General features: G+C 48.0%; 1 protein-coding gene across 5 annotated transcripts in view; it reads left to right on the top strand.

Annotated features, from left to right (window-relative positions):
* ELMOD2 (ELMO domain containing 2) overlaps positions 1-22,315 on the top strand; it is a 965,152-nt gene that overhangs the window by 26,729 nt on the left and 916,108 nt on the right. The window contains exon 1 of one of the 5 annotated variants that reach the window (XM_069631196.1): positions 1,002-1,096. The exons of the other annotated variants lie outside the window; for them this stretch is intronic. The gene's annotated coding sequence lies outside the window, so the exon portion shown is untranslated. Of the gene's footprint in view, positions 1-1,001; positions 1,097-22,315 lie in introns of those variants that run through there. 5 annotated transcript variants of the gene reach the window in all.

Below are 22,315 nucleotides of genomic sequence, written 5' to 3'. Positions count from 1 at the left end.
CTCGAGATCCGGGATTCCCAGAAATTCCCCTTTCTTCAATACTTGCCCAACCCTCTCCAGACCTGCTTCAAACCAGTCTTGATAGCCTGCGCGCCCCGGCATGGCATCTCCTATAGGTGGTGCCCATATATGGCTGAGTGGGGAAGGCCAACTCGTGACTCCCTCCATCTCCTTCCCATCCCTCAACAACTTCAACCGTGGTGCCAGTATGCTGTGCGAGTAGATGTTTTTCGGCATTGCTTTCTTCGGGGCCCACAGCCATTCCCCCAGAGTAACCGGGCGAAATCTATAGTTCTCTATTGCCACCCACTGTTTGTCCTTATCGTTCCGTAAGTGGGGCACCAAAGCCCTAAACTGTGCGGCCCTGTAGTAGGTCCTCATTTCCGGGAGTCCCACCTCACCCTTTTCCTTCGGCTGTATCAACAATTTATAAGCAACCCTCTGTCGCCCACCCTGCCATAGAAAACTGAGTATTTTCGTCTTTAATTCCCCGAAGTGTATCCCTGATATTTCCACTGGGAGCACGTGGTACAGGTATAATATTCGGGGGAGAATTGCCATTTTCAGTGCATTCAGACGTCCCAGCCAGGAGATTGTAAGCTTTTCCCATCTCTCCATTTCAACCGTTAGTCTATGCAAGAGGGGGATCGGGGGGAATTACACTCTGTCTTTTCAGTCTCCGCGGCATGTGGACTCCCAGATACCTAATACGCTCCCTTTCAACTGGTATTCCCAGGGCCATCCATCTGAGTAATTGCTCAGGCGTTCCCTCGCTCAGCAGGAGGCGGGTGGACTTCCCAACATTTAGCTTAAAACCAGAGACCTTTCCGTAATCCCTTATTACCCAGAGCGCTCTTTGTAGGGATCCATCCGTGTCAGCAAGATACATAAGGATGTCACTGCATACATACTGATTTTGTGCATTTGTTGTCCCACTTCTATTCCTACTATCCTGTTATTCCCGTCTTATCTTTTCTCCCAGGGGCTCCATGACAAGGGCAAACAAGAGCGGCGAGAGGGGACAGCCTTGCCTAGTGCCCCCCGTGAGGGGGAATTCTGTCGATGTGCCACCGTTGACCAGAACTCTGGCTGTCAGGTCTGTATAGACTGCTCTAATGGCTCTGCACATACGTTCTCCCACCCCGATCTTCCACAACACCCCAAAGAGTAAGGCCCTTTCCACCCTATCAAATGCCTTCTCAGCATCCAGACTAAGGAGTGCTTGCTCTCCTGGGTGTGCCCCCACGTGGTCTATCAAATCTATAGTTTTCCTGATTGCATCTGGGCCCTACCTACCCGCTATAAAACCTATCTGATCCGGGTGTATCAGGTGTGGCAATTTCCCCTCGAACCTCATTGCCAGAATGTGGGTAAAAATCTTCTCATCCACATTCAGGAGGGAAATTGGGCGGTAGGATGAGCACTGGGACGGGTCCCGGCCTTCCTTGGGAATTAAAGAGATCAGGGCCTTACTGAACGAGGCCAGGGCTTTCCCAGTCTCCAAAATATAATTGTATAGTTTGTCCAAGTGTCCTGCCAGGGTACCCGAGTACTTTTTATAGAACCCTATCGTAAAACCATCTTCTCCAGGTTGCACCCATATCCAGGGCTCTAAGCCCCTCCCTTTTGGACCACACTTTCCCCCTGAGGCTCTCTCCATCTCCTGACCCCTCCCTCCGAAGCCCCCCCTCAACCAGAGCCCTCTCTCTTCGTCTTTCAGTACTTCTCCCATGAACCTCCATGAGGATGCAAGCTCTTGGGGGCGCTGCCTGCCACGTGATCGGTAGCGGCACGTGGTCTGACGGTATTCTTGCGTTATAGTCTGCAGCTGAGAATTCACTTAGCGTCTCGTTGCCCGTGAAGATATAGCCTTGTATATAAATTTAGAGGAGCGGTATAGTGTGATTATCGTCTACCCTATGGCTGGAGTCTCTGCCATATGTCTGCAAAATCAAAGGCTGTAATCCCGCTGCCCCAGATTAGATTAGTGTGCAGTTCCTGTATGGGCCCACTCTAGTGTATAACGAGCGAAAGAAACCAGCTGCGTCATGGTTCGCGGCAAAGGAGTTAATGATGCACAGTTCTTGCTTCTCTAGAAAGCCATGTACTTGGACCATCCTGCCTTCATCATCTGTCACTGTATATTTTTTCTCCAATACATTTTATTAGCAGTATTTGAAATTAACAACTTCAACAAAAACCCAACACTCCTACAACCCCCCCCCCCGTACACACACACACACACACACACACCTTTTGGCATTGGACTAGGGTTACCTCGTCTAGTTGTTGTCCCCTCGTCCTGATTTAGTGAGGCCCTTATTTCTGTCTGTTACAGTTCGTTGTGCTCTGGACCAACGCGCCCATCTTTCAGGTATCTCAGCAACGTTGACCATTCTGTGCTGATCTTGGCATGGTCTCCTTGTAGTGATTATGTTAGCCATTCCATGGCGAGAAGCGACCATATTTTTGTGATCCATTTGTGGTCTAGGGGGGAGTTGTGTGTCGATTTCCATTTGCAAGCTAGTACCCGTGCTGCTGCCATCATCATAATGATGTAAAGTTTCCAGTGTGCTTTTGTCTGGATTTCCTCCATGGCCCTGTTTAAACCTATTATGGCTAACCCCCTGTTTCCTCCCCATTTAATTCCCAACACCTGTTCGATCAGTTTGTGGACGGTCTCCCAGAAGTGGGCTGGTTTTGGGCAGCTCCACCATATATGACTCCAGGTACCTAACTGTCCGAACTTCCTCCAGCATAGTTGTGATACCTTTGGGTACATTCTATGGAACCTGATCGTTGTTGGATGCCACTGCACGACTAGCTTCATCCAGATCTCTCTCATTTGTATTGATATCGTCAGTTTTGGGATCTGTCCCCACAGTTTTGCCCTTTCAGTTCCATCAATTGTAGTTTGTGTTGGCTTCCCATTTGTCCATGTATGGTCTGTTCGTGGGAGCCTCCCCCTCTTTAATGAGTTTGTAAATGTTTGCTACCGCTTTCCTCTCTCCTGTGTCGGTGTTTAAGTATTTCTCGAATGGCGTGAGCTTGCGGGTTCCTGTATGTTTTTTGTCCGGGTTTGCCAGCCAGTGTCTCAATTGGGCATAGGCAAATCTCTGAGTTTCCCCGATGCAGAAATCTGCTTTACATTGTTCGAAGGTTTTGATGTGGTTTCCGGCAAACATGTCCCTTACTCTGTGGCAGCCCCCCTGCAACCACACATGAAATGTAGCTGTTTTGTGTCCGGGGGTGAATTGGGGGTTGCCGAAAAGTGGTGTATAAGGGCAGGGGAAGGAGGTGATATGAGCTCTGCTCACTGTGGAGTCCCACGGCTTGCCCACTGTTTCTAGAATTAGGCTAGCATACATTTGTGCTGGTCTTTCCGCCCTTGGTTTCTTCCAGTGCTTCCCCCTGCGACAGCCCTATCCATAGGTCTCCATATTTTCCCCCTATTGTCTAACTGCCAATCTCTAAAGACCCTTATTTGGGCAGCGATGTAATAAGACCTAAAATCTGCTACACCCCAATCCCCTCTTGCGACGGAGCTTCTCATGAACTTTTCTGCCACCCTCAGGGGTTTGTTGGTCCAGAGCAATTTATCTGTTGCTTTGTGGAGGTATTTGAAGAAGCGGGGTGCAACAAGTGTCGGGAGGGATGTGAAGTGGCAGAGGACTTGCGGCAGAACTACAATTTTTAGGACGTTGATACGACCCAGCCAGGATATGTTTTGAGTTTTTCAAGGAGGGGTGGGTAGTTGGCGTGATACAGTCCAGTCACCGGTTTGGTCAGCTTTACCCCTAGATAAGTTTTGGAATTGTCTATCCATCTGTATTGGAAGGAGTTTTTAAGCTTTTGTTCCTCTAGGGCAGTGAGTGTATGGCTGAGTATTTCAGATTTATTTATATTTACCTTTAACCCCGCCACTGCCGCAAAGCGGTCTGGCTCTTTTTTGTACTACCCCCCCCCCCCAGAGAGGTATCTGGCTGGGTTGTTGACAAGATCAGGGCGTCCGCGAAGGCGGCAATTTTATGTGTGACCCATGCAAAAGGGTATTCCTGCTATGTGTTTGTTGTCCCTTATCACTGCCAGAAAGGGTTCCAAGTGCAGGGCGTACAAGATGAGGGGGGGGGAGGGAGGGGATTATGGGTAGCCCTATTTCGTGCCCCTCTCCGCTCGAATTGTGTCAGAGATGTGCACGTTTATCGCAAGCCGGAGGAGAGGATGCTGGTAATTAGCCTTGACTCTCCCTAGGAAGCGCAGACCAAATCCCATCTTTGCCATGGTTGCAAAGAGGAATCCCCACTCCCCCACCCCTCCAATGTAAAGCTTTCTCAGCATCCACAGCCAGGAGAAGAGCAGGAATTCCCCTCTTCTGAACCTTTTCGATTAAATGGGCTATTCTTCTTATGTTATCACCCGTTTGTCTTCCCTTAAGAAAGCCTGATTGGTCTGCGTGGACAAGTTTGGGGAGAACCGCCTCGAGTCTGGTGGCAAGTATTTTGGTGTGAATTTTCGCGTCCACGTTTATTAACGCGATGGGGCGATATGACCGGCACTCAGTCGGGTCTTTACCATTTTTAGGGATTCATATCACATTGGCCTCTATCTATCAACATTTTTAACATTCGAAAAGGCACGGATGGTGCCATCCATATGAGCACCCCTCTAGCATATGCTGAGTAGGGTAAACCCATCATACCTCCCCCTCACGTTTTGGTAAGGACATTATATTTCTCTTTGATTAGTTGTGTCTCTTGTCGGAGAGCTATCCACTTTCTGCCTATGCAAATATGTCCTTATTGTGTTCCTTTTTATATAACTGTTCAGGCCCCTGACATTCCAGGTGACTATTCTAAGGTCCCAGCCATCTGTGAAATAGCCTCTAGGTGTTGTTTGTCTTGCTCTCAAGTTGTGCTTGTTCTGTGTGGCAGTAATGGCTGGTCCCCAACTTTCCCCCCCACCCCTCAACTTCCCTCAAACCCCTAACAGTTGCCCAGCTATGTTCCCACTCCTCAGGCATTCCCGCCTTTCACTCCTGCACCAACTAACCTTGTCCTTCGGTGCCGGTTGTGTGGCGGGCGGATACGTAACTGATAGTATCCGAAATAGATCTTATGTGGGGGCAGAGCGCACTCCCCCACCATGTCTGCCCTAGTCCTTGGAGCTCATGTAGTGTTAGTTCCAGTGATGTATGTAATCACAAGCCAAAAGTCATACACTTAAGCAGATCCACGTGTCTTCTAGTGATCTGACTCCATTAATTGTGTCCCCTTGTTGGCGCTCCTTGGGGCCAGACATTCACTCCTTTGCTGCGTTGTCTACTTGGTCCTCCGCTGTCGACGGCAGGTGCTCTACGTCCATCTATTTGTGGGCAAGTTCAGGGGTGTTGAAAAAGATAGCTCGAACTTTATCTTAAGCCTTGTCGGGTACAGGATCATGTACTTATGTATGGACTCAGTCTCCTTTTAGCAGATGTAAGTGCATTCTAGATTTTTGTACCTGGACAGTCTAGTCGCGGTACGCTGCGATTTTTGACGATGCTTGCTGTATTGTGCCCTCTGTCCTGAAATATTCCAGGATCTTTCCTCTATCCATATAGTTCAGGATCCTTGCGATAATGGGTCGCGGCGGCAACCCTGGTGGTTCCGGTGAGGGACGTGTGTGAGGCAGAATTATATGCAGTACCCTTTGGGAACACCACACACAATTAAGACTACAAGTGACAGTACAATTTCACCTTTGGTACAAGCCTGTACTACACAGTTCTAGTGGTAGCAGTAGCGGAGCAGCCAGACCTATCTCAAGAGTAAGTGAGCAGTATCAAATAACAAAGGACAGCAATTACTAGGATTCAGGTAAACACTGACTCAAGGTTTTCAAGTAAAAGAATATACATTTATTTCACTCTTCAGTTGTATAACATTACACTATTATAAGCAGTCTAAAAATCACTCTTAATACACCACACCCCTTCCCTTAAATTCCAGACAAGTTGAGCTCTCAAATTGAAGTGGGAGCAAAATGGCACTCCAGCAATTTAAAAGGGAGGGAAAAACAAAGTTATTAGAAATGAGGTCAAACCAACAGGTAAGTACTCAGGGCAATTGAACAAGAGGAACTACAGAGATAGAATCAGGTAGAAAAGGCTTACGACCAAAGTCAATGGGTCAAAAGTCTTTTGCTCAAGATCACACAGTTCAGGGTAGTTCGTGGTAAAGTTCGTGGCACGGTTTCCAGACGAGGTTGGTTGATACAAAAGTTAGTTCAAAGAGAAGAGAAGGACAAGCCCTCGGATTGGAGAAAGATTTCAAACACTTTCACCGCGGTTGAATGAAATGGACGACCGGATTTGCACAGTACCTTAAAACGGAGAGGGAGCTGTAGCTGTGGCGGACGTTCCTGGTAGTTCCTGCAGGCTCACGGTTCCTGAAGTGACTGTCGGACTGACAAGAAGTAGGAAGACTGGAGGGTCCTGCACTACCCAGGGAAGGAACCAGGAGCAGAGCAAAGCAACGATTAAAAGGTGCGCTCCTTAAAACCCAAGCAGGGTCTGACCTTCCTGGCTATCCGGCCCACTGTAGCTCTGTACAGCGAATTCGACCAGAGGAGGAGTCCTGGCTTGTAGTTTGGGCGAATTGGTTGGTCCCACCAGCTCAAGGGAAGAAGTTTCCTGGAGGATCTTCTGTCGTCGCATTCTGGAGATTCGGACCTGCAGCAGGGCTTCACCGGGTGGCTCAGTCATTGTAGGGGTCCTCTTCTGCCAGTTCCTAGTTGGTTCTTTCGTTCCAGTGGCGACTCTGCCTTTCCAGTCCCAGATACCTGCTTTTCACCCATTCTTACAGCCTAGCTGTCAATCACACAGCAAGGTGCCTGTCCTGGCAAGGACAGTCCGCTAGGCCAATCAAACAGGAGTGCGACGTGGGTTACCAAGGGAGTCCATGGCAGGGGTCCGAAGATCCCTCTCTCACATCCTGCCTACCTAGACTTTCAGGCGCCTTAAGGAGGGCTTGAAAAGACAGCAAACACAGGAGTCCTCCCCGGTTTGGCGCGCAGAGAGAAACACGAGAAAGACTTTAACAAAAAGAAATGGCAAATAAACCCAGCCGGAGCAAAAATAAAATATATTTGGTCAAGCAGGTTTATGTTATGTAATATAATAGCCTAAAACAATACCACATTTATATAAGATAATTGCGGTAGAAAAGTTAGGGTAGATGCCACTGCCACCAGCCAAGTCTTAATGTAAAGAGAGCGAAACAATGCTCCAAGAGGCACAGCCAAAAAGGGATAAGAGTTAACCCTTTCCAATACTCCATGTAAGATGGGGTGTACTGGGTCTGTGGTTTAAAGTGACTAAGGTAAAGTTAAATGGCAACTTTGCCCCTTTTCTGGGGGACAGTAGTCAGCCCCAGAAAATGGAGTCGGTGGGAAGTCTCAAAGACAACCCTGTGTCACTGCACTGAGGGTGCTGTGTAACACACACATAAAAATATGAGGACATGGAGTAGGTGAGGCTCCAGTGCTCAAGATCACACAAAAAGTGAAAATGCATACATCAAAACACATAGGCTCACGCTCTTACCAGGTGAAAAAAATAAATCCTAGAAATCAGCAAAGCTGCTGAGGGACTCTTTAGGTAAGGGAAATCGGCCATTTATGAGAATTCTCCCTAACAACCTCTGTGCCCGTTCAACTGTAAAGCCATGTGTTAGGCTCCCTGGGTCGATCTCCTGTAATAGCCTATTTTCTATAAAGTTTGTAGGATTCGCACCTTCATCCTTCTCCTGGAGGCCTATAATTCTAACTTTGTTTCTTGTGGGCTCACCTCCGCATCTTCCACTCTCCCTTCCAGATTACGCATCTGCTGCTGCATCACTGCCGAGACGTTTGTGGAGTCTTGAAGGTGTGCCGTGTTGACTTCCACTTGCTTCTCCAGTGCCTCAGTAATTTCAGTTAGTGCCCGTACAGCCTGCCTCAACAGATTTACATCTAGGCTGATGGCATCCATTTTATATTCCAACAAGGCTTTAAGCTCCGCTATAGCTGTTAGGACCTGTCGGTCTCCTTGTCTGCTCCCTCGTGTTGGGCTGCGACGAGCCGACTGGTAGGGCAGGCCCTGCAGTACCTCCTGCTTTAGCAAATCTGTCTAATGTGGGTTGCTTCGATCTGTTCCTGGGCGTCTAGGACGACGTGGGGGGCGCGTACGGATATTACATAAAGTACAGTAGGGCGATTTAAATACTGTTCTGCTACATAAACTGTGTTCACGTAGGTGCAGTTGTGCCGGCTGTATTTCCTGTGTGCATTACAGGCGTGCATGATAGCTCATCTACTTGCCGTTTGCTCTGACTTCTGTCGTGGCTTCAGGCATATGCTGCTTCCAACACCCTCTAATTTGCAGACCGCGTAGAGCTGTGCCAGCTGTAGTCTTTCACCCCAGGGTCACTCTATAGGAGTGCCCGTATCCCTCACGTGCCGCCACGGACCTAGTTGGGGCCCTGGTGTCTTCTTTTCCAGCTGCACAGCAGGTTGCGCAACTGCGTCTATGGGGCACTGGTGTGGCTCAACAATGCTGCTGGGTGTTTATAATGTCTGTATTGGTGGAAGGGAAGAGCCGTGCACGCCTTCCGGGCTGCCACCCTTCCCATCCCTTGTCTGTCCCAGTGTCACACTCACCTTCTGGGTAGTTGCCGCTCGCAGCGATCACTGCCGATTCTCTTGATGCCTTTGCACGGCTCCCACGTCTAGCGTGCAATTCTCCCGGGTCCGGCAGCATCTCTGCGCCCTCCGTGGGCATCGCTCAGGGTCGCCGGATTCGCTGAAGGATCCCGCTGTTTTATGCCCTTCTATGGTGCTGCTTCTTTTTCGGATATCATGGGTGGCAGTCCGATTAGTGCGCTGCCTTCCCCGCTCGCTTGCACAGCTGCGCCTTCGGGTTCCGGGTTCAAAGCGTCCCAGTGCTCGGGCCGGTCGCCATCTTGGCTGTAGTCTTCGAGTTGCTGACTCGCTTCAAAGAATGTTTTCACACTGGCTGCCGCAGCCTCTAGTCCCTTCAGTTTTGTCTCGGTCGGTGCTACGGTGGGTTGTCCAGTCTAGGCTTGCACCGCTGGGCGTCAGCACCCCAAATGTAACTTTTTTTTCGGTTATCACACGGGAGCTGCGGAGAATGCGACCTTGCAACATGGCAGTTAGCCATGCCCCCCCACTGCTTGGAATTTCTGACGGGTTCTTTTGTGATCTAATAATTAATTGGGCAGGATGGGATGCTGTATTCGTCTCATGACAATATTTCTGACCTTGGATATATCTGTCTTTTGGAAGCTACCCATTGCAGCCCTTAGCTGCATTGACAAAGAACCTTTGGCACTACTGGCGAGCCGTGCAGATACCATTAGGAACAGTTAACCACCTAGTGATGTCCAACATGGTTGCAAACCTGAACCCAAGGTATTTTCAGAATCTCAGTGATTGGAATCTGGACCAGAGTAGTGTTCCTGTCTCTGGAGGCACTATTGGGGCTGCTTAAAAACGATCTCTTGGAGCTTGAGTGCCCAGTTCCGGAATCGGAGACCAGACCAAGAAGCTCTGGCACCAAACTCTTATCTGCAGGCTTGTGTCCCAGGTACTCGGTTTGCATTTCCTCCATTTGTTCCCATACCTCAGACTTTGAACAAGGTCAGGAGAGTGCTGGTGATGGTAGTGGACGTCGCAAGGATGGTTTCCATCCAGTTCTACTGGAATGTTGTATAGATTAACAGTATTTTCTTCCTTTTGACTTAAACACTAGTGACAGCGGCCTTGGGGAATCCCCACCCTGTATTGCAGATGGGGTCTGTGGAACTAGTTGCATGGAGGACGTCTTGTGTGTGGAGACTGTAGTACTTTCAGGCTCGACTGCTGGGGTCATCAAAGACTTTTAGGCACCCTCTACAGTGAAGAGTTATAGGGCAACCTGGTGAACTTGGTGCGATAGGTGAAACGAACAGAGTGACATTTTCAATCTTGAATAGTCTACATTTCCTGGCGTCCCTATCTGCCAAGGGCACGGCATTCGGGGCGTATTGGTATGCGTACGTGGGCGACTCTTGTTCTGGGAAGCATTGTTTGGTGCACAGACTCTGGACCTTCTTGTGGCCTCCTTCTGCATAGTTCCCTCTCCCTGGGATGTGAATAAAGTGCTTACATTTTTTTAATAGTGTCAAGATAATTTGATCCTTAACCTGAAAGTATTGTCCGGGAAGCCAGCTATGTGGCTGTGCCTTGTCTCCTGAAGAAGGTTTCGGCCCTTGATATATCTTGTAGGGTTTTTCTCAGGATTGCATGACTTTATCATTTTCATGTGCACTAAGAGGCCCTAAGCTCTCCTCCTACCCAGCTTTTCTGTCCATTCCCTGATAGTGCGTTTATGGCTGACTTGACGGCCGCCCTCACTTGCTGGGTGCGATGGATTACGGAGTGGCTGGGATTAATGGCCTTGCTCTTCGAGAGCGGCCATGGCCTTTAAGTCTTTAGGGTGGGTGTTGAGCTAGTGGATGTTATGTGGTCTATGGACTGTCCAGTAACGCTATTCTCAATCTGTTTTGAACCGTTAGAGGACTTGGCTTTGTTAGTGGTGAGTAAGCATTAAGTGAGCATAATACCCTTCTCTTGACATGTAATGCAGATTCCCATATGTAGTGTTCAGTCTATTAAAGAAACGGAGGCGTGAATGGGGATGGAAAGGCCGTGATCCCTCGCGTTTTCACCATCTTATCCCACGTAGCTGCTACTAACTTTGTGATGGAACTCTTGTACATTTGCTTTGGTCTGTGCTGCTTCGGGAGCCACAGCACTTCTCTAAAATCGTGTCGTTCCACTTCCCTATCCATGGCTACCCACTGTTCCCCCTGCCCTCCTTGAAGCCACTCCCTGATCACCCTTAGTTGCATAGCCTCATAGTAAAGTTGAATGTCTGGAAGTGCCACTTTCCCCCCCAAAATCCCCCCCCCCCCTCTCCAGGGCGACATTAGCAGACGCCTATTAATCACAGCCTTCTTACCCTCCCATATGAACTTGTTGGTCATTTTCCTCATTTCCCAGATGAGGTACATTGGAAGTGCCTGTGGGATCGCCTGAAAAAGGTATAAGATACGGGGCAGTATGACCATTTTCACTGCTGCCATCCGTCCTATCCAGGATAGTCCAGAATTCTCCACTTCTGAAAGTCCTTCCTTATCCCTTTAAGTAAGGGCAGGTAGTTTGCTGCGTACCATCCTGCTAGGGACAGAAAAGGGAGCATTCAAGCAATGGGAGGAGGGAGGATGCAGGGTGATACAGGATCTGTTCCAGAGAAAGGACATCCGCTCCTTCGTAGACTGTAAAGAGGAATTCACGCTGGGGAAGGGGGGAGAGACTAAGATATATGCACAATTAAGACATTGGTTACTGAACCCAATTGTTAAGTAGGCGGTCACCAGAAAGGAAACGGCATTTGAGAGATTTCTGGTGACGAACGATGGGTCTAAAGGGCTAATATCCAACTTGCATAAAATTTTGGAAGACACTACCCCTAGACCCAGATGGCCATACATGCAACAGTGGGAGCAGATCTGGGCCAGGACATTACGAGGGAGAACTGGGAGAAATTATGGGGGAAGATACCTAAATTGGCAAAAGCTTCGCAGCTACAAGAAACCTGGTACAAAATCCTATACGGTTGGCACTACACACCTGTCCGACTTCACAACATGTACCCAGGGGCGCCCGCTGACTCTTAAAGGGGGTTTTCGTCAGGAGGGCACTGTGGAACACATTTGGCACAGATGCCCCAGATAGAGCCTTTTTGGCGGGAAATACAACACGCGCAATTCCAAGCATTCGGGACAGGGGGAGGCAGACCCCTGGAATGCATCCTATTAGGCCACACAGGGAGGGCACGTGAAGCTGAGCCCAAAAGTCGGGACAAAGCATGGGTGGTATTGACTCTTGCAGCAATGACCATTGTAGCGCAGAGATGGAAGACCCCAAATGTTCCCACAGTATAGGACTGGTTGCGCAAAGTATGGGAAACGGTGGCCCTAGAATGGGCCACATACGCAATGAATAACAACCTTCAGAACTTTTCGAAAGATTGGGGAGAGATCTTGACCTTTCTCAAGTACGATTTTCAGATGCAATGGTGCCCCCAGCGTCTCCGATTGTTAGACATGCACTGAAAACATCACACCCAGATATGAGAAGGACCCTCGACTGTACCTGGGAAGGGAGGAGGGTAAGGGGGGGAGGGGGGGAAGTATTATAAATGTTGTAAAATTAATAAAAAGAAGTTTAAAAAAATAAAAAAGAAACCGGCAAGTTTTGTCCCTCCCAGCTATGAAAATATTTCATGCGTCTGATAATGTTATGCAATTGTTTTGTCTCTGAACTATTTGTATTGCATTCTCCTGTATTATGAGGTTTGGTTGGCCATTTACAACCCTGACGCTTAGTGATGATTTTTTGCATTGCAGGGGCAGAGTTCAAACCGCCATAGTGGTTGAGGTTTTCTGTGGGGGAGCTAGTAGTGAGCTGGAAGCATTAATCGCGTGTCATTTTCACGTGTGGAGGTTTTGTTGGATGTTTTCTTGGGACCTGTTGGATTTGTTAAGTTTGTGTTGGCGACTTAAGGGACTGTATAGTGGGACCCTGCCCTGGAGTTCAGACCCGAATTAAGGCTGGCTATCGATAGGATCAGAGCAAAGAGGCTCCATGAAAAGGGTTGCTGTGCGGTGGGGGTCTTGTTAGTTACGTATATGGGAATTCACATTGCAATCCCAGATCCAGTTTGCTATTTAATTCGTAGATCATTTGTTTCATTAGACTGCTTTTCATCCACACGCTGCTAATTTCAGCCTCATCACGACTGCTGCATTTAAGGGCTGGCCCAATCTCTAGTTCGACGGTACCTCCAACGAAAGGCTGGAGGAAACCATGTCCACTTACCGTCCGTTTTTGGCGCTGTTACCGCTGGTGGTAATTGCGCCCCTCCACCCCATTGAGTCTTAATGGGCAATAAGCGCCATCGGACTCCAGATGAGGCCCTATAAAGTCTGATTTTTTTTTTTGCTTCCCTTTGCTCTATTGCTACACCACTCCGCTTGACTATTTTAGCTCTCGGAATATTGTATTTTATAACTTCCTAGCCTTGCATCCCTTTGTCATAGCTTCTGGGTGGTTGGATCCCATATCAAATCATTGCACTCATAGTTAGATTGTCATAAGCTGCCAAATGGTTGCACCTCATAATCTGAATCCTTATATGTTCACCACGTTTTCTGCTCTTGATCATTCTACTCCACCCCTAGTTGTTGTATCCCATATATTAAGCGCAGCAGAATACAACTTTATCCATAGCACCTGATTGGTATTTCTGCCCATACTGAGGCTCAGTAACACTGGTACCATTCCCCAGCTTTTTTTGTTGTCGTCAGGTTGCTTATCTGAACAACTTTACACACCTATCGGACCACCTTTCAAAGATGGGAAGGGAATACTACCTCTCCCTGAATTCCCCACTTGGCCAAACCAAAACCCAGGCTGGATGCAGCTAAAGCAATTGGGGGAACAGGAAGGAGATTACCCTGTAGATCATGCAGAAAGCCCTTTAAACACCATGGAATAATAGCCTCAACCCAGTCCACTCAGTGTATTCCGATAGAGCAGGAAAAGGGCCACTACATCTCCTACAATCCCTTGGATTTTCTAAAGGAAAACACGGACCGGGATCTGAAATTACGTTCATGCTCACAGAATCAGCAGACATGAGGAGTGGGCAGTGGCAGGGGAGGAAGGGGCAACGTACAGAGGGGTATTTCTTAAACTCCTTCCTGGGGTATACCACCAGAGAACCTCTAGCCCTTGCCAATAAGTTCCAAGAAAGTACATCCCTTCTCCCTTCCTAAAAACAAAAGCTGTCAATTTACCCGTACCAACTCAGTTCTGGACCGACATCACAGAGGGTTTGGTCTGCAAGCCCAGAAAATATATTATTTAAGGAAGATTTACTTAGCCCAGGGTTCAGGTAGACAGGCAGCCGGCAGACAGAAGCAGGATCAACTAGCAGCGTACGAGATAGCTACCTCACCTGATATAGCCTCTCTTAGTAAACCCCACCCAGTGGTCGAAGTGGGCGGGAGCGGTTGGGAGCGGTGCTCCTCTACTTCTTTTAATTAAGTTTTACAGTTCCTATACTTTTATTTTAAAAAAACGTTCCGTTCCTTTTAAAATAAAAGTGTAGGAAGTTGTTTAAACTTTCACTATCAGTGCATTGCACTGAGCGTTCCCCTAAACACCAGGAGCATGTTTGGGGTTTTTATTGTGCATGGCGATGGGGTTTGTGGGTGCAGGTGCAGGCCAGCAGGGGACATAGTTCCACTACTTCTTTTTGTACACTTCGACCACTGACCCCACCCCTGGCAAGACTCTGGAAAGAAATAGAATCAACCAATCCCTACCAGGCCCATCCCAACCTAGCCAGCTGTAGCTTGCTGCACCGAGAGTTAACCTAGCGGTGGAGAAGCAGCCCCATACAGAGATTGCGCATTTGGACCAGAAGAAGGAAGTATTATTTGGAGCTGGAGGAAGTAGATTGACACAGATCTGATTGAAGAGAGGAACAGAGCAGAGGTGATGGAGCTGGTGGGAATGGCAGGTCTTCTCTGGACACTTGGTTTCTTTACTTTCTTAACTGTGACTTCTTTCTACATAGGCCAGTGTGCCAACAGTGGCTGAAGAAAATTGAGGGACGCCAATGGCTTGTAGGGAGGAAACACCCCTGAGTGGGAAAGGCTGAGAGGTCTTCAATAGATTGCTCTTTAGAAAGATCAATGGGCATGATGGTGGTTGTTCAAGAGTTATCAATGTAAAATAAGGATCTTGAGTCAAGTGTGAAGAGGATAGCATAACGCCAGAGAAAGAACAGCAGGACAGGAAGCTCATGCTAGCTCAGGTAAGCACTACAATGTACAAGACACAGAGCAGCTGCAGACAAAGACTGGCTCCACTGAATGAATAGCGAGAAAGCAGGAAATGGAGAGACCGAAGGAATCACAGTAACAGACATAAGCATTGAGATGCCGGGCTGTTTTCGAATTGAGGGCTTTTTGAACATGCTGCAGTGACATGTCCTTACTAACCCAGACCTGGAAGATCATATTTGAGGAAGTGCAAGCACTGTGTCTCCATCACGAAGGCCTACTCACAAAGGCGATTGCCCTGTCCCAGCCTGTCCACGCCTTCTCAGCCGTCGGCTGGACTCTCTGCACCGCGGTCACCTTGCCCCTCGATGAACACGCTAAAGGTACTCTGAAACCCTGTTAGGGACGCCGCTTCCACTACAAAATGTATAACTACTGAAATTCCCCCTAATGGCACTGTCTGCAGCTAATTGTCTGATGCCACCTTTATTGTGCACCTCCCATCCAGACCACGCAAATAGCATCTAGGCACGACGCTTGCACTGTATTTTTGCTGAATTGCTACCTACTGTGTCCTGCCACTATTTAGCCGCCTTGCCTGCCCTACTTGGAAAATCGAATCTAGGCACTGTATTTTTTGACGAGCTGCTACCTACTGTGTCCTGCCACTATTTAGCCTTCGCCTGCTCTACGTCAGAAATTGAAACTAGGCACTGTATATTTTTTGCTGAATTGTGACCCACTTGTGACCTGCCACTGCCCCAGCACTAGTCGCACGATCTCTGTCATCTCCTGTTACAGCTGCATGCTCCCACACAGCCACTCTCCACTATCATGATGCCCAAGAGTTCACCCTCCTTTCACAACATAGACTCACACTCCCGCACTCTCACTGCCACACTCTGCCCAGCCAGCCTTATAGCCTTCTATATAGTCCTCACAATAATGGCCTCCACGTCTCCCCACATACACCCAGCACACCTCACTCGGCGCCCTGCACTAAATTCACATGCCACAGCACCAGACTATAACATCACACAGTCTCAGCCACGTAGCCTAGCTATCAGACTCCACAATCTCAGAAATCGATCACTTCCAAGGCATTTACCCTGCTCACCCACACCCATCACGTTAAGAAACACCAGATTAGGCACCCGCACCGCACCATTACCCCACACTAAGATGAGCAAATGCACTACCCCCTCTCTCACCACCACTCCAACTGGCCTCAGCACTACCTCGCACTAAGTCCTTCAGTACCGCACACCACAACAAGCACACCTCATCCCACCCTAGTATAAACAAAAATGTCAAAGGTACACAATACCCACCTCTCAAATGTGACCTACTGAGTACGCTCCCTACCTGCACATGCCTTAGAGCTAAATGATCTACAATCCACACATAATCTGGATCTACTAGGCATCACCGAAACCTGGCTCAATGATGCATCCTGCCCAGCCATCGCACTATCCCTACCCCCAGGCTACATCTTCCTTAGGCAAGATAGACCTGATATGATTGGAGGGGAAGTCGCCCTTAACCACAAAGACTCACTGTCCATTAGACTAGCAGACCATAGTACATGGGGTGGAAATGCTGATATCCTATCAGCCAAGCTTACGCTCTCCCCCAATAATCTAATGAATATCCACATACTATACAGACCTCCCGGTCTCCCAGCATACTTCCAAGAGCACCTCTCCCACTGGCTCAGTAACAACATTAAAAAATCCTCCAAAATCCTTCTACTAGGAGACCCAAATTTAGGATACAATGATCCTAAGGCTAAATCCGCCAGAATCTTAGCAAAAGACCTTGCAGACCTAGGATTTGCCCAAGGAGTTCTCACCCCCACTCACTCCAAAGGCTGCACCCTTGACTGGGTCATGGATCACAACTGTGCATCCAACATTATCTCAAACACTGCCTATCCATGGACGGACCACACGTGCATTGAATTCCTTATCCCCACTAACCCCAGACCCAAGATTCTCACCCACGCGCCACCTGCCTTAACAAGAAGTGCTAAAAAAACTCAACGCTGACAATTTGCGACCCTACCTCAAAAACCCCTGCCTAGCACCACCTTTCTCTCAGGACCCTAATATACTATCCGCTATCTTTAATGATACCCTCACCAATGCCATAAACTCTATAGCCCCACTTGAAAGCAAGAAAGAAAAAAAATAATTTCACTAATACTCTTGGTTCTCGGATGAACTCCAAACACTCCGAGCACAAAAGCGTCAGTCACTAAAAAATTGGCAAACGGATCCCAGTGACCTAAATAAGAGCCTTTTCAAACAGATAGCCCTCCAGTATAAAAAAGCCATTTTAGTAGCAACATCCAACTCTTTCAATGAGAGGATTTCAAAGGCCGACTCCCAAGCTAAAGAATTATTCGCAATCTTTAATGAACTAGTTACACCCCTGGCTTCCGCAGACGAGATAACTAAAGACAAAGCCTGGTGTGCGAGCATCCAGTCCACCATGCTCAACAAAATAAAACTCCTCCAGAATAAAATCCAAAGCCACTGCAATGCCTTCCCAAACCAAAAAGCTAACCGCCCTACACAAGACAAGGGTAGTAACCTCAAACACGCTCACTTCGCCTTCAGAGACATCACTGAACCTGAGGTCCTTGATCTCATCAAAAACCCCAAACCATCTCTCTGCAAAGCAGACATTTGCCCTCCCAAAATCATCAAGGAATGCGCTAACGACCTAGCACCCCTGATTACTGCCTTCATTAACGCATCATTCCAAACAGGAACTGTTCCGAACAATCTCAAGGAAGCCTGGGTGCGGCCACTTCAAAAAAAGGCCACACTTGACCCAGCGCAACCCAACAACTACAGACCGATAACGACAGTCCTGTTCCTTTTGAAAATCCTGGATAAAGCAGCTCATAACCAGATCCAATCATACATAGACGCTAATTTCATACTGGGCAAAAGACAATCTGGCTTCCGTGTCGGGCATGGAACAGAATCCGCCCTTTTAGACCTAAAAAATCAAATCTCACAGATCATGGACAAAGGCAAACGTGCCCTGCTCCTCCTTCTCGACCTATCAGCAGCCTTTGACCTGGTAGATCACCAAACACTTACCACCGACCTCACTCATGCAGCCCATTTCTCTAAACAAGCAGCATCCTGGATCACATCCTTCCTCGAAGGAAGAGCCATAAAGGTCTACTCCAACACAGCAAACGCAGATCCTACCACTATAAACTGCGGTGTCCTCGAAGGTTCATGTACAGCCGCCACCCTCTATAACCTCTTCAAAAAAACGCTATTCGACCTACTTGACTCCATGGGTGTTGCATATACCATCATATACCAACTATGCGAACGACACTCAAGTACTTATACCTCTATCAGGACTCTATCACCAAGACGCCACGGCCCTTCACAACATCTATGGTAATCGATGGCCTCTGTCTTAACGGGGAGAAGACTGAAATTCTCATCCTTGGTCAGAAAAACACAATAACTAAGCTAAGCCCCCATTACGCCATCTTCAACATAGACAACTCGACCATCTCTGTATCATCCTCCGTCAAGACTCTAGGTGTTCACATTGATGCAAATCTATCGATGAACAAACAAGTCAGCGCCATAGCCTCTGCATCAGCTTTCAGCACCAAACTCATCAGTGCCATTAAACCCTACCTATCTGCTCCCAACCGCTCTGCCATAGCCAGAGCAACTATAGGTGCTCAACTCGATTATTGCAACGCTCTCCTAGCTGGCACCTCCGCCAAGAACATTCACAGATTGCAAACCACACAAAACAATGCTCTAGGAGCCACTATGAGCATCCCTAGAAGAGACCATATATCCCATGCCAGACCTGCAGCACGGTGGCTTCAGGTCAAAGACCGCATTAGTCTTAAAATCCTCACCATCACACACAGATGCATCAACAACACTGCTCCCACATACCTATCTGAAGCAATATCAAGAACCACTTCCACTTGCCCCACCAGAGCTCAGTACACCAACCAGCTACATATACCACAAATCAAGAGAGCCACAGCTGGAGGTCTAGGCTTTTCTTATATTGCACCAAAACTATGGAACTCACTCCCCGCCACCCTGACAGCTGAAACCTCCATCTCTGTCTTCCGCAACAACCTCAAGACCACCTTCCTCAACTAGCACTGCAACTTCCTCCTCTATTCCTGTCATGTATATTGTAATATAAACACAAATGTAATATAACTATAGTGTAACCTTGTATATATATTGTATGCCTGCTCAAACTGCTCATTATGTAACAAATGCATGCCTCATTACCTTGTAACTAAGCATTGTACTGTAACAAGTGCCACAATGTCCTTGGGCTGTTGTGCCCTATATAAATACGAATAAAACAAACAAACTGTAACGGGTCGCCACCGCCCTGTCCAGTTGTGTACCATAGAACACTGCTTAACTTCATCCAAGGGAGAGCCAAGATAATCCAGTAAAGCGAGTGTTTTCTTTTTTTAAAGTATTTTTTGAATGAGCTCCTGCCAAAGGCCAGTACCACCACCACCACCACCACCACCACCACTACTGCTGCAGCTTACCTAGCCGGGTCATGACAAGTGGACAAGGTACCAGGAGGTAGTTTGGGGAAAGGAAAGACCAGGTGGGGAGAAAGTGTGGGAGGTGGTAAAATCTGGAGTGGATCGTAGAGAGAAATCTGAGAAAAGGGAACGAGGGAGGAAAGAAAAGGACAGAATCGGAGCAAAGGCAGGAATGAAGGGGACGGAAGATGAGGATTGGAGTGGAAAGAAATAATACAAGTGTCAAGTTGTACTTCTTTACGATGCCGGGGGTACCTATTTCTTGGGTTACCGTCTTCCTGCTGGTATCCAGGCAGAGTTAGTGGTAACTGGGTGGAGTGCAGTGCAGGGAGGTCAGTCAAGCCCATGCGGTTTCCAGAGTTTTGTTACAAGAATAGGCAGAATCGCTCCTCCCCATTCCACGGGACAGCCTCTCAGCAGTTATTGGGGTGTAGTGACAGTGCAAGCAATGTAACTGAGAGGCGATGAAGGAAGGCCCAAAGCAGGTAACACCCAGGAAAGACAAAAATATGCAGAAGACCAGGTAACAAACCTGGCCACACAGCCGCTCTCTGTATAAGCCCTACCAAGGGCAGTGCAATTTGCAAAATTAGAGTCAACTAGTAAATGTTCACTGTATTTACAGAATGTAACTCATCCAAATAAATCTCTTAGTCGGATCCAAAAGTAATATGCGTTTATCAAAAAGAAAATTCCAAGTTGGTCACTAATAAAATCAACCTTTTTTGATCTGTTTGAAAGTGAATTTAAACAAGTGGTGCCCACTTACTTACCTTCCAACACCCAGGAAAGAGACATGCCGGAGTGGTGACAGCGACCAGGGAAACTGGGCGAGAAGACCCAGGAGAGAAAATGACAGAACCGAAGACTGGAAGCTAGACAGGGCAGGAATCTGTCTGACTGAAGGCAAGATGCGGGACGGGGCATGAGAAGACTGCATGCAGGTGAGGGGCAAAATAAGCTATGGAATGCTCCTGCATTCTGAATGTAGGCAAAGGGCAGGAGCAGGTTGAATGTAGGCAAGGAGCAGGCAAGAGAATGGGGGGGGGAGGTTTTGGGAACAGGGTCCCAGCAGTACTTAAAGAGAACCTCCAGGCAAAGCAGTAAGAAGCATAGGGAACACGGTAGGAAACACGTTAAGACGTGAGGTGCCCGTATCATGGGCCTTTTATCCAAACACCTCTGCCAAAACGAGGCTCCTGCACAGCTGCTGTTTTCGTTGCTGTGGGGACGGTGCTGGCTGGAGATGTGCGCTTGCGGGACCACGTACATCATGATACCAGTGCCTCTGTCGGGCTTGGTGTGCCACGCGCCCTGCTGTCCCTGGTGCACCTGCCTGTCGCCTGCGAACCCCTGCACCACCACGCGTACAGGTGCAAGTGTCCACGGAACCCTGGTGAGTGGGACGGGGGTCCGCGTGCATGACCACTAAAAGGAGGAGTTGTTAGAGGTAATGAGAACAGATGAGGGTGGAGAGAAGCCACTGGAGGTTGGTAGCGTTTTCATTGAAGAGGTTAAGAAGATAAGAACCAAGGAAGTTGACATTGGTGAGTGGTGATAGTGCCATTGAGGAGATAAAGTTGGATGAGGTTGAAGAGAGGTTTCATTAGTATGATAAAACTAACATTGAGAAGGTTTCGGAAGAGCTGCTAAAGGAGTAGGAGGTTGAAAGGGTGATAAAGGGAAGGAGGTCAGAGAGAGCGCTTAGAAGTCCAGGAGTCAGGATCGTAATAAGGTGATTAGACTTCGGAACATATTAGCATTCGCAGGGTGAGAAACCTGTAGAGGCACTGTGGCTAGAAGAATCTCCAACATACATGAAGCTCCAGGCTTGGAAGTGTACTCTGGGGTGGAGGGGGTGAGGAGAGATGTCCCCCGATCCCACCATATAAAAACTCGTAATCAAAAAGAGCACACACAGGACAAGAACCAACGCTGTTTATTGCTTCTGGGTGAGCACAAATCAAACAGAACAGTAGACTGGAACTGATTGAGCTGACATCTGATCTTACAGTGAACATTAGTTTTATACTACAAATACAATAGTCAAGACATTGGAAACCATAGCGGTTTGAATGTACATGGTTTCATCATTCCCAGGACAGTCATTGGCCGATCTACATCATATCCTTAGTGCTAGGCGTATGCTAGTGAAACGTGATTGGAGTAAACCGGTGAACAGTAGGCCCAATAAAACAACACAAATAACTAAAGTAATGAATGAACAGTTGCCACACAAGCATATCACTATGTAACATATATACAATTACTGTAGACTAATGCGATAAAGGGAGTAAAACATTGACAGCCTATATGTAACAGAAAGGGGGGTTAACGCGAATTATATATTGGGCAGTCTTCAGGATGGAAACCCTAATTTATACAGTCCATCCCTACGAAGTGGGGAGCCTTGTGCTCAATGTACAGCATTACGTAAAGCAAAGACCATACCTTGTCAAGATGCTGGGACAGTTGGTTAAGGGTCCTGAAGGAGGTAGAAGAAGTTCCACTAGGAAGGGTCTGCCCTGGCGGACAGTCGTTTCTGACTTTTGGAATAGGCTAGGGAGCATGGGCTATCCCAGCCAAAGAGGATCCCAAGGAACCCTTGTGCGTAAAAACAAATGGATGAGCCAGAGGCCACTGGTGAGTTATGCAAGTACTCGCCGCCCCTTGCTCCAACCCAGACCGAACTATGCCAGTTTAGTCGAGGTCGTCTGAGGTTGTAAATTCCGCCTTTGCTCTCCGATCCGGCTCTCGGGTACTGCGGGACACGACAGTAGTATTTGACGGGACAGTAGTCACA

This window comes from Ambystoma mexicanum, chromosome 6q (genome assembly GCF_040938575.1).
Source record: "Ambystoma mexicanum isolate Mex_15411 chromosome 6q, UKY_AmexF1_1, whole genome shotgun sequence".
NCBI classification, from domain to species: Eukaryota; Metazoa; Chordata; class Amphibia; order Caudata; family Ambystomatidae; genus Ambystoma; species Ambystoma mexicanum.
Note: the sequence above shows the minus strand (reverse complement) of the source record. Positions and strands in the feature narration are given on the sequence as shown.